Source organism: Thermobia domestica, chromosome 12 (assembly GCF_964235325.1).
Source record: "Thermobia domestica chromosome 12, izTheDome1.hap1.1, whole genome shotgun sequence".
In the NCBI taxonomy this organism is placed as follows: domain Eukaryota; kingdom Metazoa; phylum Arthropoda; class Insecta; order Zygentoma; family Lepismatidae; genus Thermobia; species Thermobia domestica.
The window spans coordinates 44508786-44533852 of NC_137465.1; the positions used below are offsets into that span (position 1 = coordinate 44508786).

At 35.5% G+C, this 25067-nt stretch overlaps 1 protein-coding gene across 2 annotated transcripts in view; it reads right to left on the bottom strand.

Moving 5' to 3' along the window:
• Positions 1-25067, bottom strand: part of LOC145666441 (uncharacterized) — a 297500-nt gene that overhangs the window by 231018 nt on the left and 41415 nt on the right. The window contains exon 1 of one of the 2 annotated variants that reach the window (XM_081733670.1): positions 11332-11479. The exons of the other annotated variant lie outside the window; for it this stretch is intronic. The gene's annotated coding sequence lies outside the window, so the exon portion shown is untranslated. Of the gene's footprint in view, positions 1-11331; positions 11480-25067 lie in introns of those variants that run through there. 2 annotated transcript variants of the gene reach the window in all.

Here is a 25067-nt window from a genome sequence, read left to right on the forward strand (position 1 = left end):
AACTCCCCCTGTAGTCTTTCAGTAAAATAAATGTTAGTCAAATCAGTGGTGATTTCAGGGGGTTGCTCAGGAGGAATATTCCTCCAGAAACATATCTCTCATCATGTTCACCATGGCTTACCAGTATTTTTGCTACTTTCACCCTCCGTGTTCAAAATCTATTAGGGTAGGATTACCATAATTTCTGGATATTTTTAAGAATGGTGTGTGTTTATTGAGAAGTTAAGAAAAGTTTAATCTTAAGTTCCAAAACTGCTTATGCTCATTTTCTATACTTAAAATATATTTTTATATTATTGTGTTAATTATTTCCCTGAGAAAAGTATTCTTGCGAAGAACACCTTATCGCTATTGATTTTTTCATAAATATCAGCACGACTGAATTGCAAGCTAAGCACTTGACCAAACACAGCAAAATTTCCCAGTCTTCCATTTTCCCTAAAATTTCGGGCATTAGTTAATCCCAGACAATTTTCTGGACCGGGCTTGAATCTAGGATATATGGTAAGCCTATCCCGGAGATCCTTGAAATCATCACTAAGTTTAATGAAGATGAAAAACGGAAATAAATCTATTTCTTCGACAGTGAATATACAGGGTGAGCATAAAGTCTTGCCCCGATTACAAAAATTTATTACAGAAGAACCATTTGATATAATAATGTAAATACTGGTCAGTTACATAGGTTAGTATTACAAGTTTTTTTTAAAGACCACTTACGTTACGTATGTTACTGATGGACGATTTGCTTTCGTGATACCACAATACGCATTGCGCTTTCTCTTGCTTCGATGTCATTTCGCCAACTAACCCACGCGCGTCAAGTAACGTACTGTGTCACTCTTGGGTAGCACTAGTGCCATCTATTGGTCTTTATCTATTGGTCTTTAAAAAACTTGTAATACTAACCTATGTAACGGACCAGAATTTACATTATTCTGTCCAACGGTTATTCCGTAATAAATTTTTATAATCAGGGCAGGACTTTATGCTCACGGTACAGTGTAGCATATGTTCTATACAGTCGGTTTGTACATTATGATGAATCCACACACTAGCAGATCCAGAAGCATCGTTTGGTGGAGGCAGATTACTTCCTGGACGAATAATGTAGGCGGCTTTAAAAACGTAAGAGTTTTGCATCAATTCAGAATAACGTGGTGCACTATTTTATACAGAATGTTTCAAAACAACACCACCAACGTTTGAGAGGCGATTCCTGACATAGGGTTGCCATATTACCTGATTTTAGCGGATACCACCAGATTTTCAGGTCCTATATTCGTCCCCCGCTTAAACATCTCTTAATCACGAAAAACCGCTTTTTTTTTTTTTTTTTTTTTTTTTTTTTTTTTTTTTTTTTTTTTAAAGAAAAATCTAAGACGACTTTGTTGATAAAGTGTTCTTATATTCAACGTAAACCGCTACATTTCTGTGTCATCTCAATCGCGAGTGGACAGACGACAGAAACAAGATGAACATAGAAACTGTCAAATTATTACTACTGGTTTTGTGCAATATGAAAGACGTATCATGCGTAGAACTTCATGATAAGATTTTATGCAATCGAAATTTTTAAAAGAAAGTTAAAGGGAATGAAAAATGTAAACAATTTCGCATAATCATGCACATTTTGGTTCAACCCATGAATACTAATGTATGATCTCATGGGTGCGTATTTCTTTGATAACATTCTGTCCAGTTCAACTCAACAAGTCTATGCTGTTACGTAATCTACATGTTCAACTAGTCTTTATATATTCAGGAATGATTGCAAATTGAACTACAGTATCCTTAGGATTTTGTTTAGATTAAATTCATTATCAGTATTTTTTCTTTCTTTTAAAATGCTTATACTGTATTTCATATATTGTGAAACTGTGATAATGTCGTATGTTAGTATGATTTCAAGTAGAAATCTTTGAAAATGATTAGAAATTTTATGAGAGATGGACCAAGACTCCTAAATATGTTTTAGCTTTCTTACGATAAAAGTTTAGAAATTATTTTGTATATCTTAGAGAGAAAACCGCATGAACGACATCTGCCATATATCGCTTTTTTTTTTTTTTTTAAACAGCTTGTCTTACAGATATCCTCATTAGAGATATCTTACTGTAATACTTACTTTATAATTCGAGACTCACATTTGTTGAACTTAATAAAACATTAAAGGCAAAAACTAAATTTGTTTTACTTTAGTTTTGTTAGAAAAGTACATTGGAAGTGTCACTTAACAAAGAAATCACTATTTAAAAAAAATGGCCAGAAGGATCGTCAGTATTTGTAATACATTAATTCACATCAGTACTTACGGTTTAGAATCCCCCGCTTTTCTAATTTCAAAATATGGCAACCCTATTCTGAGACCAAGATAAAACAAAAAGTATAGACCAACATGGGTGCACAAATGCTTCCGTTTGGAGTTATAGGCTGCCGAAAACATGAATAAATGAACTGTATATGTCCATAGCTCCAATACTATAGGATCTACCGTAGTCGGGTCAAAATTTTATTTAGGAACTAGTATGTGCCCTATCCAAATATCCAAGTTTCAGAATGATCCAAATATCCCATATGATCTTTTCGCTGACATTTTCACTACAATAACTTGAACACACTTTTCAGTACCGTTTCAGCTTGAATTAGCAGTATAACTTTGTTTCCCATAGAAAAATCTGATTACAACCGAAGTGCAATGTAATCGTAATCGGTTTCAAAAACATTGGCTTCTTGTTTCAGAAAAGAAAGAAACAGTGATAACTAACTAGTCTATTGAGTGTAGACCCGATAGGAGAGATAGGGTCTAATATTTCTTTCAACAACTGCAAAGCAAGTAACTGCACGACCATCTTTCTTTGAAAGTCTGTTTGCAACAATATACGAAGCTGCCGAGAGAACTCTTGAGGAAATAATGTTTTCTATTTTTCCTTAAGAAGTGATCGGAAGTTATTTTAATTTGATATGGAAATTGAATTAGAGCCATTGAAATGTAAGTCAGAGGATGTGTGTTTTTCTCCTTTCCCCTTCATCCCTTTTGTCCCTCCCTGGTTCGATCCCCGACTAAGTAAGTTTTTGGTGAACAACATTGTATCGGTGGGTTTTCTCGGCGTACTCCCGTTTACTCCCACATTTTTATTCCACCAATTATTCCATTATCATTCACTTGCCTTAATCATCCTTCTCCCTTAGCCTAACGGGCATATACGTGAGACGTTAAACTGGAAGATTTCATTTAATTTCATTTTCCTTTAGTCTCTGTTCTGTCATATGTAAAGTTCTCCCTTGTGCATAGTTCCATGCCATGAGGGCATATAGGGGGTGTGGAGTTAATTCTCCAAACTTTCTTGATCTCAGTCGTAGATGAATGTGGTGTTGTTGGCACCACGCTCCGGTCGCATCCCCCCCCCCCCTCCCAGGTACGCATTGAATCTGAGGTTGGTAATGTCCCAGAGCCGCACGGCATCTTATGTACAAAATCAAATATCGTAAAGTAACCAAGAGCAACAGATATTTGACACATGCATTAGACCAATCCCCTTTAAAATCGGACAATTCATTCAAAAGTTATCGTAGCTTTTACACGCCTACGCTCAAAGAACAAATACTTGAATTCGGGAAAATTCCCCTTGTCGTATGGCAACCAAAACAATAGGTGTCTGGTGAAAGCAAACAAGAGCATTTTAAAATGACTTCCATCAAAATCGGACAATCCGTTCGAAAGTTATCGTCGGATGCCACATACAAACAGACAGACAGGACGGCCTGTAATAGAGAGCTTCGCACCCAAATTTCTCAAGGTTTGTTTCACGAGAACCTCAAATACTCGAAGGCATTCGAGCGCCGGATGGTAAATTTTCTAAACGGAAGTTTGATAAGTCTTTAGCCTTATCGAATTTTCTTACCTCTACCTATATCAGTAGCTGTCTCAACACAGAACTTTAAATTAAACCCTCGAAATCATCTGCCTGCCCCGTTATTGGTGCAATCGGCAAAGTGACTATTAGTAGACTAATGGTGTCTTGGATTCCAATTCCATTTGGGTGATGCATGTTTTCTCTTCCTCTTTCTCTCTTCTGACAGACTGCTTAAACCTTGTACGGATCTATGGGCTAAAAACTTTTCCTTCACTTTATTGCTAAGGAGAGAAGTTTTAAAATGAACACCCTGCATATATGTAATACATATTATATACAACTATGATAACGTCGAATATACAGTTTCTTCCGAACACTCCGATAATCCCGAACTTTTCAAAATTTTCAAGCGACTCGACTAATGCGATTATATTGATATATTTCTGTATTTGCTGCTTTCAAACAATTCGAGACTCTCGAACAGTTCAAGTGTCTCAAAGTTGTCTAATGTTTCTTACATTTCGAGTGCCTCGAACACTTCGAGAGACCCGAACATTTCGGGAGTCCGGAACATTTCGGGAGTCCCAAACATTTCGAGAGTCCCGAACATTTCGGGGGTCTCGATCATTTCGAGAGTCCCGATCATTTCGAGAGTCTCGAACATTTCGAGAGTCTCGAACATTTCGGGAGTCTCGAAAGTTCGATAATTCGATAAAATTAAAATTCTTTATCGATGAAACGGTTTTGAAATTTTATCAAATTGTTATCGATTACTTGATTATCGGAACAGCCCTAGCACACACCCCGCGGTTATGGGAACAGATTTGAACCATGGAGGTGAAGACTGGCCCCAAGCATTCTTTCGTCCGATGTGTCGTTCAGCTCCCATTACTACGCACTTTAAGTAGAGCATACTGTGCAGTAACATATAAAATTTCAATCAAATACTTTCCATTACTCAATAAAATTATTTGGTTCCGAGCTTTTTTTAAAAAAAATAATTGCAACAAATCTAAACATGCTAAAATGGAAAGTACTTTTTGGATTGTTATGGGTTAACACTGGGAAACCTAAAGGCTGGAATATATGAAATCAAAGTATACACACACTTCTATCTCTGTATTTATCTATATATCTTTCCATCTCTCTCTCTCTCTCTCTCTCTCTCTCTCTCTCTCTCTCTCTCTCTATATATATATATATATATATATATATATATATATATATATATATATATATATATATATATATATATATATAGACACTATAAAGTAAGTGGGCTGATAGTATACGATAGTGTAGGGGATGATGACACCTTAACATAGAACTATGCTTGTCGTGTAAACATTATTTGACATTAGTGTCTTCATCTTCGACGTACCTATGAGCAATTTACTGTATATTCGTGTATTGAAACTGGTGAAACAAATTTCAGTATTTCAGAATGTAAAGAAAAACAAGCCAGGGTCGAGAAGCCTCAGACAACTAACAGCAGATATATTATCTGTAAACTATTTGTCCTTGCCTTGTGAGCTTATTTGAATTTATTTTTAAGACCTCTAGGCAACTTTGGCCGAATGGATGATGATGGGAAAATTAGTGGAATGAAGAAAGTGGTAGGATACTAGACAACTTCGAGGAAAGACACACATTCGAAAAATGAAATGAAATCTTTGAGTTTTACGTCCCACGGTTATACCGGTTAGGCTAAAGGAGACAGTGATGATGAGTAATGAATGAAATGGTGGAATGAAGAAAGTGGAAGGAAACGGGAGAACCCCGAGAAAACCCACGCACACGGTGTTTGTCCACCACAAAGTTCACTTGGCGGGGGCTGGGATCGAACCCGAGACCCCAAGCACCAGAGATGAACGCTCTACCACTGAGCCACCGCGGTCCCCACACACATTCAATGTTTGTCCATTACAAAGCTCACATGGCACTAACCGAGATCGAACCGAGTACCACATACACCAGAGGTGAAGGCTTCACGGTGTAGCTACCGTGACATTTCTTGTCTTGTGTGTTCTTGATAATACTTGTAACTTAGTTGTATCTTGATTAGCATGGTGCAGCCTGCTACATTTTACTTTCGTTCCCATGGTATGCCGCTATATTTTTTACGAGACAAAACGAGACGAGACGAGACGGGACAGAACCTCTCGAGACGAGACACGAGACGGGACGAGCGCATTTTTTCGAGACGAGACACGAGACGAGACATACTTCGCACGAGACGAGACGAGATAGCCTGAAGTCTCGTCTCGTCTCGTCTCGTGGCAACACTAGGGATGGCCATCGGACTGAAGCCTCTCCCGAAATAGATTTGTGATCATTTTTTCGCATTGCACGTACAACACAAATATTTCTTACTCGTTCTCAAGCCTCTCCCGAAACAAAATCCACTGCTGATGTGTATAGTCATCTCTGTCTCTCTCTCCCTCTCTCAACATATATATATATATACCAGCGGATCCAGGATGTGATTGAAGGAGGGGCTAAACCATAGTTTGACATTTTATCCAGTGTAAAGAAAGAAGTAGAATTGAAGCCCATTTTATACAGTGTATAGCTGAGCGTCAAGAGGAGGTATAACCCCTTTAACACTCCCCTTGGATCCTCGCCTGTATCTCATATCTAATATAAGTAGAAGGAAGAGTTTGTTTGTCTGTGTGTCTGCGTGCCTGTCTTTCTGAATGCCTGTGTGCGGCCTGGGGACCAGACGAGAGTCCAAGAATTACGAAATTTGGGTGACAAGTATCATGTCCCAGGCCTCAGACCAAGAAGAAGCGTTTTTTTTTTTTTTTTTTTTTTAATCAGGAGGGGCGTTTACTGTGACATGTAAAAGTAGTAGAAAATGACCGATATTAGTGTCGAATACATAGTTTTCGCAGTCGCTGAGATCAATGATGATACTTCCATTAGCGATGACTTTCAAAGTCAGCTACCAGTGCATGCGGGCCGTGGTTCACTTGCTGGGGAGGATAGCACCGAGACGTAAAAATAATACAAAATGACCGATATTAGTGTCAAATAGTTTTCGCGTTTTCTGAGATCAATGGTGAAACTCCGATCGCATTAACCTCCAAATTCACCCCATTCAGCTGCGGGCCGGAGTTCACAGGAGGGATACCGAGACATGTAAAAGTAATCCAAAATGGCCGATATTAGTGTCAAATGTATAGTTTTTGCGGTCGTTGAGATCAATGGTATCACTTCCATTAGCGATGACTTTCAAATTCAGCTACCAGTGCATGCTGGCCGGGGTTCACCTGCTGGGGAGGGGGTTCCGAGACATGTAAAAAAATACAAAATGACCGATATTAGCGTCAAATACATAGTTTTCGCAGTTGCTGAGATAGTAATACTCCCACAGGTCTTGACTTCCAAATACTAGTCCCATGCGAAAAATGAGTATTTCATCTAGATATATATAATAGTCATATATATTAAAAATGTTGACTTTTTTAACATGCTGTGTGAAATATGGAAGGGGAAATTCTTCTAGATACTCTGCAATACCACTATATAAACAAGCAATGTTGCCAACGCAACATAAAGTTGTAATTTCTCAAATTGCACTACGTTTGATATTACATATTTCTGTTCAGTTAATTTAGTTTAGTGCGTGGGTTTTCTCGGGGTTCTCCCGTTTCCTCCCACTTTCTTCATTCCACCATTTCACTCATCTCTCATTATCACCGTCTCCTTTAGCCTAATCGGCATAACCGTGGGACGTACAACTCAAAAATTTCATTTCATTTTTTAATTGAGTTTAACGCCTCTTTCAGCAGCGAGGTTATATGTGACTGAACCTATTGATTAACGTTGAATCTAAACGACATGAGCTCCCGCCGGGAATCTAACCCGGGTTTCTCACGCCATAGGCTAACTGCTTAGTCACGAAAGAGCTATTCATATTTCTAATTTAGATATTAAATTAAACCACAAAAGCACATACATTATTCAGTGTAACAAAGGACAATACATATCACTAACATCAACATTTTGGAGATCTCTAATAACTCAAATGGCAGGAACATTATAACATTAGTGTTCAGTAGTTTTAATTACAAGTCGCAGTTACATTATTTTAAGCAGTGTTGCGAACTTAAATAAATCGCTAAATATTATTATAAATATAGTGCAAATAACGTAGCTAAAGTGCAAAATATTTGAAAATTACTTGTAATTTGTTTTATGGTGCAAGAATGTTTTCAAAACACGATGTTTTTCATAATCTTTGGGCTACTTATAATGTTAATGTCAAAGTTTTCGTTCCAGAATACATGTAAAAGCAAATTGTAACTGAAATTAAACGTAACTGACAACTTTTCAGTTGCACTAGTTGTTCTCCCTAAGCCTTAAGCCTGGTGTATTTTTTAGATTAAAACATTGCTTTATTAAAATTTTAATTACATCCTAACTGCATTTCATTTGTTATAGTTTGACCACCGACCACCTCAAACTCGATCCATACTATATAACTATATGCAATTATTCAAAGACTTACAGTTAGTAATACACATTGTGTTGATTTTTGGTTTGTTTTATTTTAGTTTAACGTCTCACGATTATGCTAGGGCGGCTAAAGGAGACGTGGAGTTACTGATCATAGTGGAATCCGAAAAACTTCGGTCGTTCGCCACCGGGAATCGAACTCGGGACCATGCGGACCATCGCAAGCAGTTTCTCTTCCTCTTCTTAATAATATCTAAAAATCGCTCTTTTCTCCCTTACCATTTCTAACATCCTCTCATTCGTTTTCTGCTGGATCCAGTTTTAATTCTTTCCATTCTTCTTCACACCCACATTTCGAAAGTTTCAAGTCATTTTTTCATTATTTTTGCATTATGTCCATATTTCTGACCCATACAGCACACTATTTCACACGAAGCATTTTATAAGTTTTTTTTTTTTTCAACTCTTTATTCAGAGTTCGACGAAATCGTATTTTCTTCTTCCTACTGACGTTTTTCAACATTCCTATCCTTGCTTTTACTTCACGTTCACACTTTGTATCATCAGGGGTACAACACCGTATGAACTGGAGCATTGTCATGCAATATTTGACTAATTCAAATGACTGCCTCCAACGAACTAACGCAGCTAGACAGTTGAAACCAATAAACAATACATCTTCCATAGATGGTACTAGATGTATGAAGCTTATTATCAATGGGTGAGATATCTCAATGTCAAGCCAGAATCATCTAGAAAAACCCTCGTAGCACATGACGTGTGGTGAGCTCCTTCGTGGATGTATGATTAGCATAGCGGGAGATCCGGGTTCGATTCCTGGTGGGAGCTCTTGTGGTTCGTCGAATATCACGTTAAATTGTAGGCCCACGTCTCATAAAGCCTCAGTGCTGAAGGGGATGGTAATACTCCAATCCATTGACGTATGGCACTGAACAAAACATAACTTCCTGACACTGCAATCCAGGAATGGCTTCCGCAGATTTCAGTACCAAGAGCGCACGCAGAAATTTTTGCTGGAGGGGTCCAAGCTTCTGGGTGGATCAAATACTACAAGCCACTACGTTTATGTGATATTGACAGGGTATTATTCTGTACTCGATAAGTAATTGTAAAATACTTCCATCTATGTTTTCAGAAATTATTTCGTGTAAATTTCCTGAAATTAGCACAAAAAGACACTTTTTTTTTTTTTTTAAAGATGCACAAAAGATGCAAGTAAATTTCCTAAAAACGACGCTACATATGCACTTAATTTCCTGATAAAGACACAAAATGTCCACATCAGATTCCTGAAAATGTACAAAATGCACATAAATCTCCTTAAAATGGCACAGAAGTAGATGTAAATTTCCAAAAAGTTACATAAAATGTACGAAGCTTTCCTGAAAGTGTTATAAAATGCACGTAAATTTGCTGAAAATGGCACAAAATAAATAAATAAATAAATAAAATAAATGCACGTATCCCAAGAGGCTCGTAAAAAAGATTTTAAATCAATCATTTCTCCATGTAAGCTATCATACTAGCATTTAGTGGAAAGTACCGAGATAAAAAGGAATCAATTGAACTTGTTTGATTGGAACCAATTAAAAAGAAAAAAACGTGAAGCAGATGGTCTACAAATTATACCAACTATATAAACTGTAGAACAAAAAGGAAATATTAATTATTTAACTTGAGAATCGCTAAGGATATTTGAAACAAACTACTCTTAGTATAAATAATATACACCATACATAATTATATACAGTAATTGTTCTCTAACTTACGTATATATATATATATCTGCATTTGATTTCATGAGCTTGTTATGTCTATTTGTAGGAGTAATTAGCCGTGAAACAAAACTGCAACTTGTACTGAAAGTTAATATTCAAGTTCTCTCTTTCAATATTAAATACCTTCAGGTTATAATAACCTCTGACCTTTGACTTTTTATTAGATGTTGTACCGTGAAATTTCTCAGTTTATTAATTCACTTATTCATCAAGAACAACACACAGGAAATAAACTATAAAGTATGTTTATAAATTACATATGATACACAATTTTCTCTCTTTTCGTAGACTGTTTTTTTTTTTTTTTTTAATTAGAATTTTACAATTAGTATAGGCCTACTATGTGTTACTGTTAAGTGTCACTATTAGGAGTTTTTTTTTTCTTTTTACATGTATATAATTAGCGGGGAAGTGAACATATTTAGCATGAAAATGAAAAAAAAAAAATCTTTTGAAATGGTAGCGCGGCTGATTGACAATTATATATGAATAGAACAGGCCTTCTGCATTCTAAAAATCCAAGCGTGGTTCATACCGTGTCTGAAGTAACGTGTACAGAAAGAAATAAATCATACAAAGTAAATTATTCACTTCACTCCACACGTGGGGGTGAAGTGAATATACATATGGAGTGAAGTGGTGAGAAGAAATGTCTTTGACATAATGTAAATGACAAGATATAGACTGCTACATAATGAGTATACAGACTGCTACATAGTGAGTATACAGCTAACGAAGAACATCCACATAATGTAAAAATACATAAGATATTGTTGTAGAAGTTTTTAAGAAGCAAAACCCGAGATCGTCCAAAGTACGTCTCGGGAGCATTGAGTCGTTTGACCTTACAAGAAAGAGACAATATTTGAGTTCCCAATAGGTCTTCATCTCAGATTTCTCCTATACGAGACAGAGGGTTGGAGGACAAACAAGAAATAGATGTAAATATGCTCCATATTGTATACACGGAATGATTAACAGGACTATTCACATCACTCCAAAATATGTTAATCACTTCACCCCATCTCGTCGTCTTTTTTCAAAACCAATTTTGTAGCTTTATATTCGCAATATATTGAGGCACATCTATACACATGTGTACCTAATAATCGTCGCATACTGCTATGGAAGTATTGGGTACAACACGATTACTTCAGGAAATAATTGCCCTAGTTTCTTACTGTTCCATATTGTAAGGCTACATATCTACTCACCTTCTCTGCTGTCCGTGCTCACTGCATTCAATAGTTCGCTTCTTTCCTCTGTACACTACCTTCTTCGTCAGTCCCAGACTCAATACTGCACACGCAGGGGCTTTGCAAGATCAGCGCCGATCATACTTTGTTGCCACATATCATTAACCTTAACTCTATTCACTTCACCCCTATGGTCACCCGAATTACTCTAAACTCATCAATCAATCAATCAATTAATAAACGGTCTGTTTTAGCGAAATGAATTGTGTAACTTATTCCTGGAAACGAATGATATATACATTTTAGTGCCATAAACCTTCCTTTTGCTCCATTTTTTCGAAACGTTCCTATATTTCTGTTCAGCTCCATGCCACTTATAGATTGATACGATGGTAACTAGAAATGGTTTGAGACATGCAGCTCTGAGTACACAAATCCTTATTCTCTCCGACATTCCACCCAACGTCTCATCCTCCTAAGCCAACGCTGGAAGCACTGGTGCCATTGGGCTTCAAGCACTACGCCTAACTGTTCTTTGTAGGCATTCACAGCATCTTCAGGAGAGGAAAACAGACCCAAATAGAGTGTTGGTGCTTTGTCTTTGAGTCAAACTGGCAAATTTAGGTTTTACGACTCGTCACAATGTCTGAAACCCTCCTAGAGACCCCACTTTCAAATTTCTGAAGCACCTATTGACATCATTCCATTTTTGTCTGTTTCATTTTCAGTCAAGTTGTGTGGCACCCGCTGAGATGAAATCTGTTTTTTATGCTAATAATTTGTAGACTGTGATTTTTAATAAGCCCAATGATAATTAAGTAGTGTTAGTTTTGACTATACAGTGCATATTTTCCTCTTTTTTGTCTTTAGATATTCATTGTATCTGCCCTATGTTTTAGTAACTTTATTCACTTTTCAACTCCGATTAACCAGGGCCGTAACTTGTGAGGGGCAGGGAGGCAACTGCACCCCAGGGAAGCTCCACACCGTCCGAGGGGGTCCGCTTTAAGACACAATTTTCTTATTCCATATACGATACGAACATGAAATTATAAATGAAACATCAAATACATAAACAAAACAGCACACAAAAGGTAAATAAAACAAAAATGAGTAATGGGCCCATTTCAGTAAAAAAAAAAAAAAAAGTCTACTGTTTGCGGCCCTAGAAATAATAGTTATTCGTATGGCTTTGATATTTGTCGATATTGTCCCTTTAATTAATGTGTCATGTTTGGAAGGGGCCCAGGAGCGTAACTAACTTCTCCGCAGACCTTGCCGTGCGGGAGGGACCACAGGCTCCAAGGGGCCCATAAAGAGTAAGAGAAAGATGGAAAGAGGGGGCCCAAGAATTAGAAAACAACTTTTCCTAAGGAGCCCAAATACACGTATTAATGCTTGCCCCCCGCCCAAGGAAAATCTAAGATATGGCGCTGCGATTAACACCCTCTCCCTCCTTCTTTATAAAAATTTTCTTTTAAGTGTCAACTGCGGTAATGATATGAGGTGATGGTGATAATGATGAAGTGGTTGAATAAACACAGTGGAAGGAAATAAGAGAACCCCGAAAATACCTACCCACACGGTGTTTGTCCACCAAAAAGTGAACTTAGCGCGAGGTGGAATCGAACCAGAGACCACATGCAAAAAGTAAGCTCCAGGAACGTACGTAAAAGGTAGGTCCTAGGAATTCGGAATCTCCCCTGAAATCCCACTTTTCTGTAAATTTAGACTAATTTTTAGACGTAATTAGTATGGCTCCAGACTTTCGATATACTCGGCATATTCAACGCAAACCAACTTAAAATAGATACACGACTATTCTCACACAAATTTGATTAGATTCAACTTATCCTTTTTATTTTCTTGATAATCTTATGAACGTGAAATAAAAGACAACCGTGCACAGTGGGATGTTAAGGATGTTAAGTTAGAAATGTAATTTCATTTCGTGACACGGTGGCTCAGTGGTAGAGCGTTCACCTCTGGTGGATGGGGTCCTTGGCTCAATCTGAGATCACGCCGAGTTGGCTATGCAGTGGACAAATACCGTATTCATGATTTTTTCGGGGTTCTGTTTCCTCTGACTTTCTTCATTCCACCATTTCATTCATTTCGCATCATCAACGTCTCCTTTAGCCTCGCTGCCATAAACGTGGGGCGTAAAACTCAAAAATTTCATTTCATCTTTAATTTCATTTCATTTGGTAAGTAGTATAGATTTAGTATCATGACCGTCAAAGAGATGCCGCGCCTTGATAAGAGATAGTTTATCGCTTGTTTAATTAAGGATAAGGCCAGATAGTGAGTATGGAAGGAGGTGATGAAATAGGGTCAGGTTTTTTTTTTCCTGGAGATAGATGACGAAAGGAAAGGTTGAATGACCACTATGAAGGTCACAGTGGATGGTCCCTATTGCATGGTCCCTGGTTTGCAGGACCACAATGGATGACCCCTGGAAATGACTTTCAGGACCCATAGCCCCTATGCAGGACCCATAGCCCCTATGCAGGACCCACATTATTTATTCCTACGCTTCATTAGAAGCTACCTGTTAAAAAGATGTGAGAACTTTACAAGCTACATGTTAAAAATGTGAGAGCAGATAAAAGGAAATGGACCCTTCCCTGCCTTGCAGGGCCCCTGGAAATGACTTCCAGGACCCAAGATTGCCCCTATGCAGGGCCCATAACCCCTATGCAGGACCCATACGAACAGTATGTGAGCTTATATAATTGATTAGAAGCTACATGTTAAAAAGGTGGGAACAGATAAAAGGAAATGGTTCCCAGGACTACAGTGGATGACTCCCAGGACCCATTGCCCCCTGTGCAGGACCCAATACGAACAGTATGTGAGCTTATATAATTGATTAGAAGCTACCTGTTAAAAAGATGTGAGAACAATAGAAGCTTGTTGGTAAAAAATAGGACCCATACGAACAGCATGTGAGAAATTAAAAATAAGCCCCTCCCCCTCCTACAAGTATACTATGAAAAGGGTAATATTTATTAAAATTATTTTTCTTACTTATGAGCTGAAGACTAAATGGCACAGACGTCCTTCCTTGAGAGCCGTTGAAATTGAAATGATCGAGTGAAAAGCCGTTTGGCGTGGCTTTAGTGACGTCAAGATTAACTTTGTACCGTATCAGAATGATAAAACTGATTATAGACTTTACTTATTTACACGAAAGAGAGATTAATTGCAATCATCTACAAACATTTGTATGATTTGAACTTAATCAGAACTCTGAATAACAATCACGTGCAAGGTTAAAAACCTTTATTATTGACAAGCATGAGTGATATCTAACAGAGTTAATCACAGATGGATCACGAGTTTATGTGTACGAGTTTAATTGATATTGACGATAGAGAAAAAATAAACCGATAATCACGAGAACTGATGGGTTATTGAACGCTTGCCCTATTACAACTGACGCATATAGTTTGAATCATGAGAAACTTATTTGATTATATGCAATTTAATTGGAAAATGAGGAAAGAAAAAAAAGCCAGTATTTAGCTGAAATATACATGTACTTTTCCTCCATTTTTTACCCTAAGGTTAACGAAATTTTGTATTTTATATGTGGATTAATTGCTTGATTGTACCGTTAGCAGCAAAGCTATTTGAAATGAAATGAAATCTTTGAGTCCCACGGTTATGCCGGTTAGGCTAAAGGAGACGGTGATTATTTTATTCGTTCATTTGTTTTTACAAACTCTGAACAATCTAAGATGTTTGAACTAAATATGGGAGCTAAAATAAGCTCTTAAAAGTATATAGAAAGTGGGAGAAAACCCACGCACTGTGCTTGTTTACCTCAATTTATAAAAAAATAAATCCAAAGTGAATGTTTGTCATGAAAATGTTGAAATAATTGGTGCGAACCAAGGACTCCATGCAACAGAGGTGAACACTGTATTGTAATGGGATTGAACCCAGGACCCTTAACACAATAGGTGAACACTGTATTATATTGAGAATGAGCCTGGGATCCCCAAGCACCAGAGGTGAACGCTCTACCACTGAGCCACCGCGCCCCCACCAAAGCTATTTGAAACGTGGACCTACGTGGAATTAAACCCGGGCCTTTTATGCCAAAAGGTGTGTGCGCTATTCACTTAACCACAGAGGAGCTCTTAAATGTAAAACAATGAGAAATTATGCGCTTAACAAAATATTTCCTAAGCACTTTAACTGTAATAAACTAGTTAAAAAATTTGGATTATTTTATACATATTTACATATTTTACTGTATAATAAACGTTTTATTATTTTTAGTACCATTATACTGTTTTGCAGGAGTTGCAACTTGAAAAAAACGATAGTTATCGAACTAAATGCATGACATATTCACTAATTTTTAAATTTCATAGACTTGTTGCAGAATTGTAATGATAAAACAGGAACCTCCTGTGGTATAGTTTCTATGCAAGATCCGAATATTTCCTATAGTAAAGCCCGTTTGCATGACTCATACGCTTCATTAGAAGCTACCTGTTAAAAAGATGTGAGTATATATATATATATATATATATATATATATATATATATATATAATTCAATAGAAGCTGCCTGTTAAAAAGATGTGAAAAGTGAAAAATATGGTAAGCCATACTCCTTGCTAAAAAAAAAGGTGAGAGCGAATAAAAGCAAATGGCTGCATGGTCCCTGGAAATGCCCCCTTCCCTGCCTTGCAGGGACACAGCGAATGACCGCAGAACCCATGGCCCCTACGCTTCATTAGAAGCTACCTGTTAAAAAGATGTGAGCATATTTTAATACCTTAACTCGAACAAGGTGTGAGAAGTTAAAAAGCTTTTTTTTGTTAAAATATAACCCTTATGCAGAACCCCTAGCCTTACGAATAAAATATTTATGATTATATTAAAATTTTGCTTGAATGAAATTATATTTATATGAAGCCTTTAATAGGAAACAACTTTATTTTAAAGCTGGAACGTTGTTTGGAGCACTGGCTGTAGTGATCTTTTCTTGACATGCTTTGAAACGAGACTGACTTTTGCGATAGAGATGTTGGCTGGCGATATTATGACGTCATATGAACATTGTTTAGCCCGATTGCCACGACAGAATTAATCATAGAATGATCACGAGGTGTACGTACATGAACCAAAGTTGAAATCAAGTTTAGAGATTATTTAGACAGTTAAGCTAATGTTTTATAGTGAACGAACTTATGTGCTGTTACCCCCTACCCTATGATATTAGCTTAACTTATGATGACCTTGTTTACGCTTTAGCAACAAGAATATTAATTGTCGTATATAGCTTGACTTATGAGAAACTCATCTGATTTAATGCAACTTAACTGGGAAATGAAGAAAGAAAAAATTCAATATTTACCGCAATATACATGGACTTTTCCGGCTTCCCCCCAATGATTGAGAAATTATGTGGTTAATGACTTTATTTGTAATAAACTAGCCAAAGTTAAAATTTGAACAGACTATCTGTATTTAAATGCTCCCCATACGTCATTGATTTAATGTGATATTTTCTAGCCAATTGAAGCTCAATAAACTTTTAAACTTAACCCAAAGTTATAATTGTCCTATAATGTATGTATAAAGTAACTCCACCCCCCTTCATTAATCAAATGCTTATATATAATTCTTTGTACAACAATTGCTCTATTATTTTTACTTTTAGCAGCATTATACTGATTTGTGTGCTACGTCTATTGATTGCTGATTGACCTGGTTCTTGGGAGAAAAAAAACGTAAGTTTTCCAACTAATTGCTTAGTTAACTTAACGGGTTTTACACATTAAAAATGTATAATAATATATTTACTGTGTTTTGAACAGTAAGGCTATGTGAGACGTGAACCTACAGCTGAATCTAAATTTTACGCCACTGCACAAGAAAGATTTGTATAATAATAATAATATTAATAATACCATATTTACAGCGTCTTTTAACAGTAAGGCTATGTGAAACGTAAACTTATAGTTGGTGGTTGGGATTTAATTCACACGAGTTTATTAGGGGAACGGAAACTATAATAAATTTATAAGACCCGTTAACATAGGTTGAATATTTTATACCCTTATAATAAATTATTTGGAGCAACTTACGCGGAAATAATTTTTTGTTTTGTTTTCCAAAAGACCGATGTACCCTTAGTTACTCACGCGCCCAGTTAACATAGGTTGTTTACGGTTGAATATTTTATACCCTTATAATAAATTATTTGGAGCAACTTACGCGGAAATAATTTTTTTTGTTTTGTTTTCCAAAAGACAGGTGTACCCTTAGTTACTGACGCGCCCAGTTAACATAGGTTGTCCATAATTGAATATTTTATAAGTTTTTAATAAATTATTCGGAGCAACTTACGCGGAAATAATTTTTTTTGTTTTGTTTTGCAAAAGACCGATGTACCCTTAGTTACTCACGCGCCCAGTTAACATAAGTTGTTTACGGTTGAATATTTTATACCCTTATAATAAATTATTTGGAGCAACTTACGCGGAAATAATTTTTTTGTTTTGTTTTCCAAAAGACAGGTGTACCCTTAGTTACTGACGCGCCCAGTTAACATAGGATGTTTATAATTAAACATTTTATACTTTTTTAATAAATTAGTGGCAGCAACTTATTTCACGGATTGATTGCTAAGGAAGCACAGAACACTTAGTGTGAACCTACATGAGTTTTTCGCTTAGAATTGAGCCCTAACGTTAAAGCTGTGTACGTTATTTGCTTAGCCATAAATGAACTGTAGTTATTTTTGATTAACGTGGATTTACATTGATTTTAGTATTATGAGTGTTATATCTTTGAAAAGTTTTTTTTGTAATATAGAAATGAATAATCCAATTATATGAATTGTCGTTAAAAGAAAATTACTGTAAGAAAGAAACATGTTAGTTACAACTAGATTTGCATTAGTCCCTAGATAATTTACGCAAAGCGAACGGTTTTACTAACATAGGAAATTTTTATTACTATTTTTAGGTAGTACACGTATACTTTTTCCATTAATGAAGATTATTTTAGATTTTTTAAATTCAAAGCAGTTATTTAACCCATACTTGTTTTACTTAGAACATACGGGCCTATTAAAATGTTTTAATATTATAGGAACAACAGAGAAAATTTGACATGTGTATCCCTTTAATTATTAACTAATGGTTAAGAAAAGAAATATAACAATTATTGAAATAAATAATAGTATACATTACCTTAAAATTAAAGAGAGATTGTTGTATACTAAATTCTATTTCAGAATTTTTACCCAAAGGTCTCACGACTAGCACCAATTTATTATAGTAATAGTATTAAAATAATAAGTATTTCTTGAAAGAAATAGATGCATGTATTATTATTAATGCATTTAATATATATATATATTTATATATTGTGTTTGTTTAGTTGAGGGTGGAATTAAAATTGAAGTATAGAGCGTAAACATGTGAAGCGAATGCGTTTTTTTAATAATTTGAGCTGTTTGATTTTTGGAATAGTATTGAAAATTGTTTAACGGATTATTTGTGAGGGGTGAGAAGGAAGTGGTTGTATCCTATAGTATTTTATAAGAAAAAAAACAATTATACTGTGAATTTTAGTGTATTTACACTGACGTTAGATAGTAAAACACGTAATGTGACATCATAGTCTTACCCGGAGTGTTTATTTATACTCAGCTTTAGCTATTATTAAAAGCGATGTGAGCGCTAGTTTATGTATTGCAAATTGAATTTGCGCGTGCTTGCACAGGCTTTAATGAATACGTTATGTGTAAGCAATTGGGAATTGAAGTATAATACCGTTTACAGCAAATGAAAAAAAAAACATGACATATGAGTTGTGGGCAATAAATAATTGTTGTTGTATTACACTATAAACTACCATTGGATGGAAAATAAAATAATGTTTTACTTATTAGGAATTAAATTAATACTTTTAATGTACTTTTTGACCGTAAATGCAAGCGTTAGGAATTAGACTCGCGTTTGCTGCTACCGCGCACGGCTGCGCTGTGAATTAAACCCGCGGACGTTAGGAATTAGATTCGCGTTTGCTGCTACCGCGCACGGCTGCGCTGGGAATTAAACCCGCGGGCGTTAGGAATTAGATTCGCGATTGCTGCTACCGCGCACGGCTGCGCTGGGAATTAAATCCGCGGGCGTTAGGAATTAGATTCGCGTTTGCTGCTATCGCGCACGGCTGCGCTGGGAATTAAATTTGCGGGCGTTTGATTGTATTAGTTTGCGTTTGGAAATTAAAAGCGTGAATTAACATACCATTTATTAGTGTGGTTATTATTTTAAAATAGTTAATGATGCATAATTGATATAAATAAATAAATACAGTGTGTGTATGTGGGTGTTCAAAAGAATTTCAGATAAAAGAAAGAAAAAAACTACATAACAATTTAGAATTTTTCGCTAAATAGGAACGTTTGTTTGTTTGGAGGTTATTTTATCCTACTTTTTTTGGAGGTAGTAAAGTTTAACATAGTCCTCATACTGATTTTACTAGTCATAATCCATTTTTATTGACCATAAGAAGATATATGTCTATATAGATTTTTTATGGTTAAGAATTTCCAAAGACGGATTTACTTTTGAGGTTTAGAAGTGTTGAGCTTAAGCAAGTTTTTTAGTGTTAATTATTCGTATTTCCTTAAGTTTGTGTTGTTGGAGTTTGTTTATTAAAAGATTTCTAAAATCAACTTGGAACCGTTGCACTAAAGGCGTGTATGTTAGGTAAAAGCATTAGAAATTGAGCCCAAAATGAAGGGTACGATAGGAGAATTTTCTAGGAATTTAACAATAGTTGAGAGCCTTAATGACTATTTTAGGGGAACAAATTCACTAGAGGGTTTGCTTGCATTAATTATGGAAATATGATTGATTGACTTTTATACGTGAGAATAAATAACAGATTTTTTTATTTAAAAGCATGGAAGCTTAATTTAAGCAGGCGTTTAGAATATTTATTTATTTTTGTGAGAAATTACATGTATGCTTGTTGGCAAGCGATTTCCGAAGTGTTTCACGGAAAGGAAAAAAAACAAAAGAATTTTTGTACAATGTTAACTTCGTTCAGCACCGTGGCTATACGTAACTATTAGTTTACCACAACCGGAAATTGAACATTGGGGATTGCTAGCACCAAACAATAAAATATTAGCGCCTGAATCTTCTTACGTGGTAGATGTTATTTACAAACATATTACTAACAGCTTAATTTTAGTTAACCAACCGTTTAGTAGCAATCCTATATGAGACATGAACCAGCACAAAGTTTAACTTTATGAGAGTTTAGATAGACATGAAAAATTTTAGGTACACCAAATTAACTTAGATTTGATAGTACAAGCTAGAAATATATATACATATTTTGTATATTAAGAAATAATAATTATAATTGATACTAATTACAGTTTTTTTATTTTTTATTTTAGAAAAATGGAACCTCAACCGAGCACTTCGACATCCCTTACCATATCCCAACTGGAGTGCTTTGACAAAATTGATAATTTATTAATTGCAGCAGAAGAAAAGAGGGGTAGAGAAGAAGATGTGGAAAATAAGTTAAGAAAAAATAAACGAAAATGCTACTTTCCAGTAGTAAAAGTAAAAGCAAAACCAGCGGTGAAAAAAGAAGTAATCCCAGTGCTAGCGGTGGTGGAAAAACAAATAAATCCAGTGTTGCCAGTGGTGAACAATATACAACTCATGCCAATACATGCACCAGTGGTGGAAGGTGATGTCAGTGGGGGTAATACTAATGATGATGACATATCTTTGTTATATGACGGGGAGGACTATGTTTTAACAGAAGCATACGAAAAATATGAAAGACTTGAAAAAATTAAAAAAATTAAAGAGAAACTGCGGGAAAACATCTCAAAATATTTGAAATAAAAATGTAAATATTGTGAAATAAATGTGTATTTTGGGTAAAATGGAAAAATTTGAGTTTTCTTTCCTTTGAATTTTTTAAACCTACCTAACAAAGGTTATAAATGTCTAATTTTTTCTTTCCTGGTTATATTGAACCTATATTGCAATATATTGTCTAATGATCCATATAAATATCTTATTAACAACAGCGTTTAAAAACGCTTTTGAATGTTCATGGTTTTTCAGCATGAGGCACTATTTAGTTAACACCCACCATTAAAAAGTTTTTTTAAATTTTGATGCAATGTCTACCACAACTAATTTGGTTTCCCTTTACGTTTTTAAATTACACTTGAGTTTTGATGGTATCTACTTTGTTTTCTTCTTATTTTTTTGACCAATATACATAGTTGTAGGGTGAAAGAAACTTATTGAAATAATTGCTTGTTTGCATAAATAAGAATTAAAACAAGGTTGTCGTTTACTATTTAGTCTGTTCTTAAAAAAAATGACCGAATCTAAGAATTTCAAGAAATTTTATGCAGCGAAGTGAAAAGAATTTCAAAACTTTTTTTTCTGTTAATAGTAAAATTTACTTGTAGCAGGGAACACGCATTGAATGTCTTGAATAATTAACTAGGTATTTCTTTTTGGGCCAAGCTATTTCATATGAAAACACGAAATTATCCAGCTATTTAAGGTAAAAATGCCAAAGCATAACCTGTATATTAATTCAGATACCGTATGGATTAAAGAAAAATGAAATGGAAATTTTCTACACTTAGGCTACGATGAATTAATATATAGCTTTTATAAAAAACTCTTTAAACTTTATAGAAAGCAGCCCTGAAAAAACACAGCCATACAGCCACCACAAAATCCAAAATTTAATGATTGTCATAAAATGTTCAAATAATTAGAGTAATTCCAAGCACCAGAGGTGCCAAGGTATAATTGCCAAAGAAAACTTTAGTTCAGTTGAAATACTTATTGCTGCCACAGCAGTTTTTTTTTGCTATTAATCTTGCGCGCTTACACAAAGATTTATTTTTATTATAGCAAGCATTTACGGAAATAATTTTAAAATGCAATTTCCCCCTAACATATGTTGGTTACGCCTTTGTTATAATTGCACTTACGCGAAAGTGAAATAAAAATTACTGTGTTCACCTAACACATGCTGGTTGCACTTTTTACAATTGCACGTACGCGAAAGCGAAATAAAAATTACTGTGTACACCTAGCACAAGCTGTTTGTACTTTTAAAATTGTATGTACGCTAATACGTCCACCAACTTACATTTGAAAACGCGTTATAAAATAGTTCGTGTTATATAACTTCCGCGGACAAATTAGTTGCCTAGCACAAAATTTAAATTGCCTATCCAATATTAAGCTAAGCTAAGATGGCTAACGCGCCTTTACTGGAAAACTACATGGTTTTTACTAAGCTAACCTAAGATGTTTATATTTGCTAATGCGCCTTTACTTGAAAACCACATGGTTTTTACTAAACTAACCTAAGCTGGTTATACTTGCTAACGCTTCCCCCTACTGTAACGTAACCGTCGCTAACGCGCCTTTACCGTATAACCTAACTTAACGCAGCATTATCCACCTTTGATAATAATGTATAAAATAATTATTGTTTTGTTTTAACTTGTTGCTACGCGTTTGCTAATACTGAATAATTGCTTGAAAATGCACACCGGCTTTGCCCTACCCTGAACCACTTGTTTGCGCGGTGATTTTACCCTGCCCTGAACCACATGGTTGCGCGACGGTTTTACCCTGCCCTAAACCACTTGTTTGCGCGGTGGTTTTACCCTGCCCTGTACCACATGGTTGCGCGACGGTTTTACCCTGCCCTAAACCACGTGGTTGCGCGACGGTTTTACCCTGCCCTGCCCTGAACACTTGTTGCCGCGGATGTTTTTTTTTCATATAAATGGACATCGACTGCTACGGCTAGAAATTAATAAATATAAACATACTTTCGTATAAATGCACGCACGCATGGGCACCAATTGCCACGCTTTTAAAACTAATAAATGTAATTAAAGCACGCATGCTTCCGTATAAATGCAGGCACGTTTTTCCACATGGACATCGACTGCTAAGGCTTGAACTATTTATTGTACCCATACTTCCGTATAAATGCACGCACGTTTTTCCACATGGACATCGACTGCTAAGGCTTGAACTATTTATTGTACGCATACTTCCGTATAAATGCACGCACGTTTTTCCACATGGAAATCGACTGCTACGGCTAGAACTAATAAATATACGCATGCTTCCGTATAAATGCAAGTATTTTTTCCGAATGGACTTGCACTGCGATACGTTTAAACTAATAAATGTAATTATTGTACACATGCTTCCGTATAAATGCACGCGCGCATGGGCACCATTTGCCACGCTTTTAAAATTAATTACTGCTATATTTTTATGCACATACATTAATAAATACTAAATATAATTGATTTTAAAACACGGAAAACAAGAACAACCTGCAATCGGCTAACATTTACATGTCGGAAATACCTTTAAATAGTGTAGGCCAACATCATTTGCTTAACGCACATAACAACGAATATATTTTAATAATAATAAATTAAGCAATAATAAAACATAAACATATGTACAAAAAAAAGGTTACCTTTTAAAACAACCTAAAATTTTCATAAATTTTTCATGTGCAACTTTAATCCACGTGTGCTAACATGATTCAAACAATATAGTGGATGTTTATAATTACACCCACTAGGAGGCACCACTAATGACGCGTTGCGATACCGTATCTATCTTTTTGCGAATTGCAAGTGTCCTTAGTATTTGAAATAACTTATTAATAATTGAAATAACTTATTAATAATTGTGTTTTTACTAAGAAATGGTAATTTTTATATTATAATTTTAGTATATGTAGGAAAAAAGTATATGTCTTGCCTAGTTTTTATAATAAAAATAACTGAAAATATTGCGTTAACGCAAACCAAGATGGAAAGTGCAATACTGCATTGTGAATAATTATTGCGTTTAAAATTGCGAATGGACCCTTTCAGTTAACTTTATAGATTATTACAATACTTATTTTATACACAAAATAAAAGTCCACGGCTGTTATTATGGACCATTTGCCTTTGTATCTACCATTTTATGCCCCACTTATGATTTTTTGTACAATGTATTGCAATCCTTATAATATTTATTCAAACAGTATGTAAGACACATTGTGTTAGTAACAGACAACTTAGTAAAAAGCATTGTGTTAAGTAACAGAAAAAAAAGGGGGCAATTTAAGAATATTCAAGGGGTAGTTACGGAATACTAAAGATAGTCAGGGGCTAATTAGGGTATACTAAAGATAGTCAAGGGTTAGTTACGGAATACTAAATATGGTTAGCGACTATTTAGGGGATACTAAAGATAATCAAGGGGTTACTTACGAGATACTAAATATAGTCAGCGACTATTTAGGGGATAATCAAAGGCTAGTTAGCCCATAGTAAGGTTAATCAAGGAATAATCAGGGGATATTAAGAATGCTTAAAGGGTAGGTAGCCCATAGTAAGAATAATCAAGGAATAATCAGGGGATATCAAGAATAATTAAAGGGTAGTTAGCCCTTACTAAAGATATTCAAGGACTATTAGGGGATATTCAAGGGGGAAGCTTAATTATAGAGTGCGGAATGAGGGCCATTTCTTTTGCGATACTTAGTTTAAAAATGAATATTGCGGTGAACAAAATATGCGTTCAGCTATTTTACAATTGCAATAAGGATACATACATGTGTACTGTTAACGTAAATGCATATAGAATGGGTTTTAGGGTATTTGAGAATTGGAATAAGGCTACA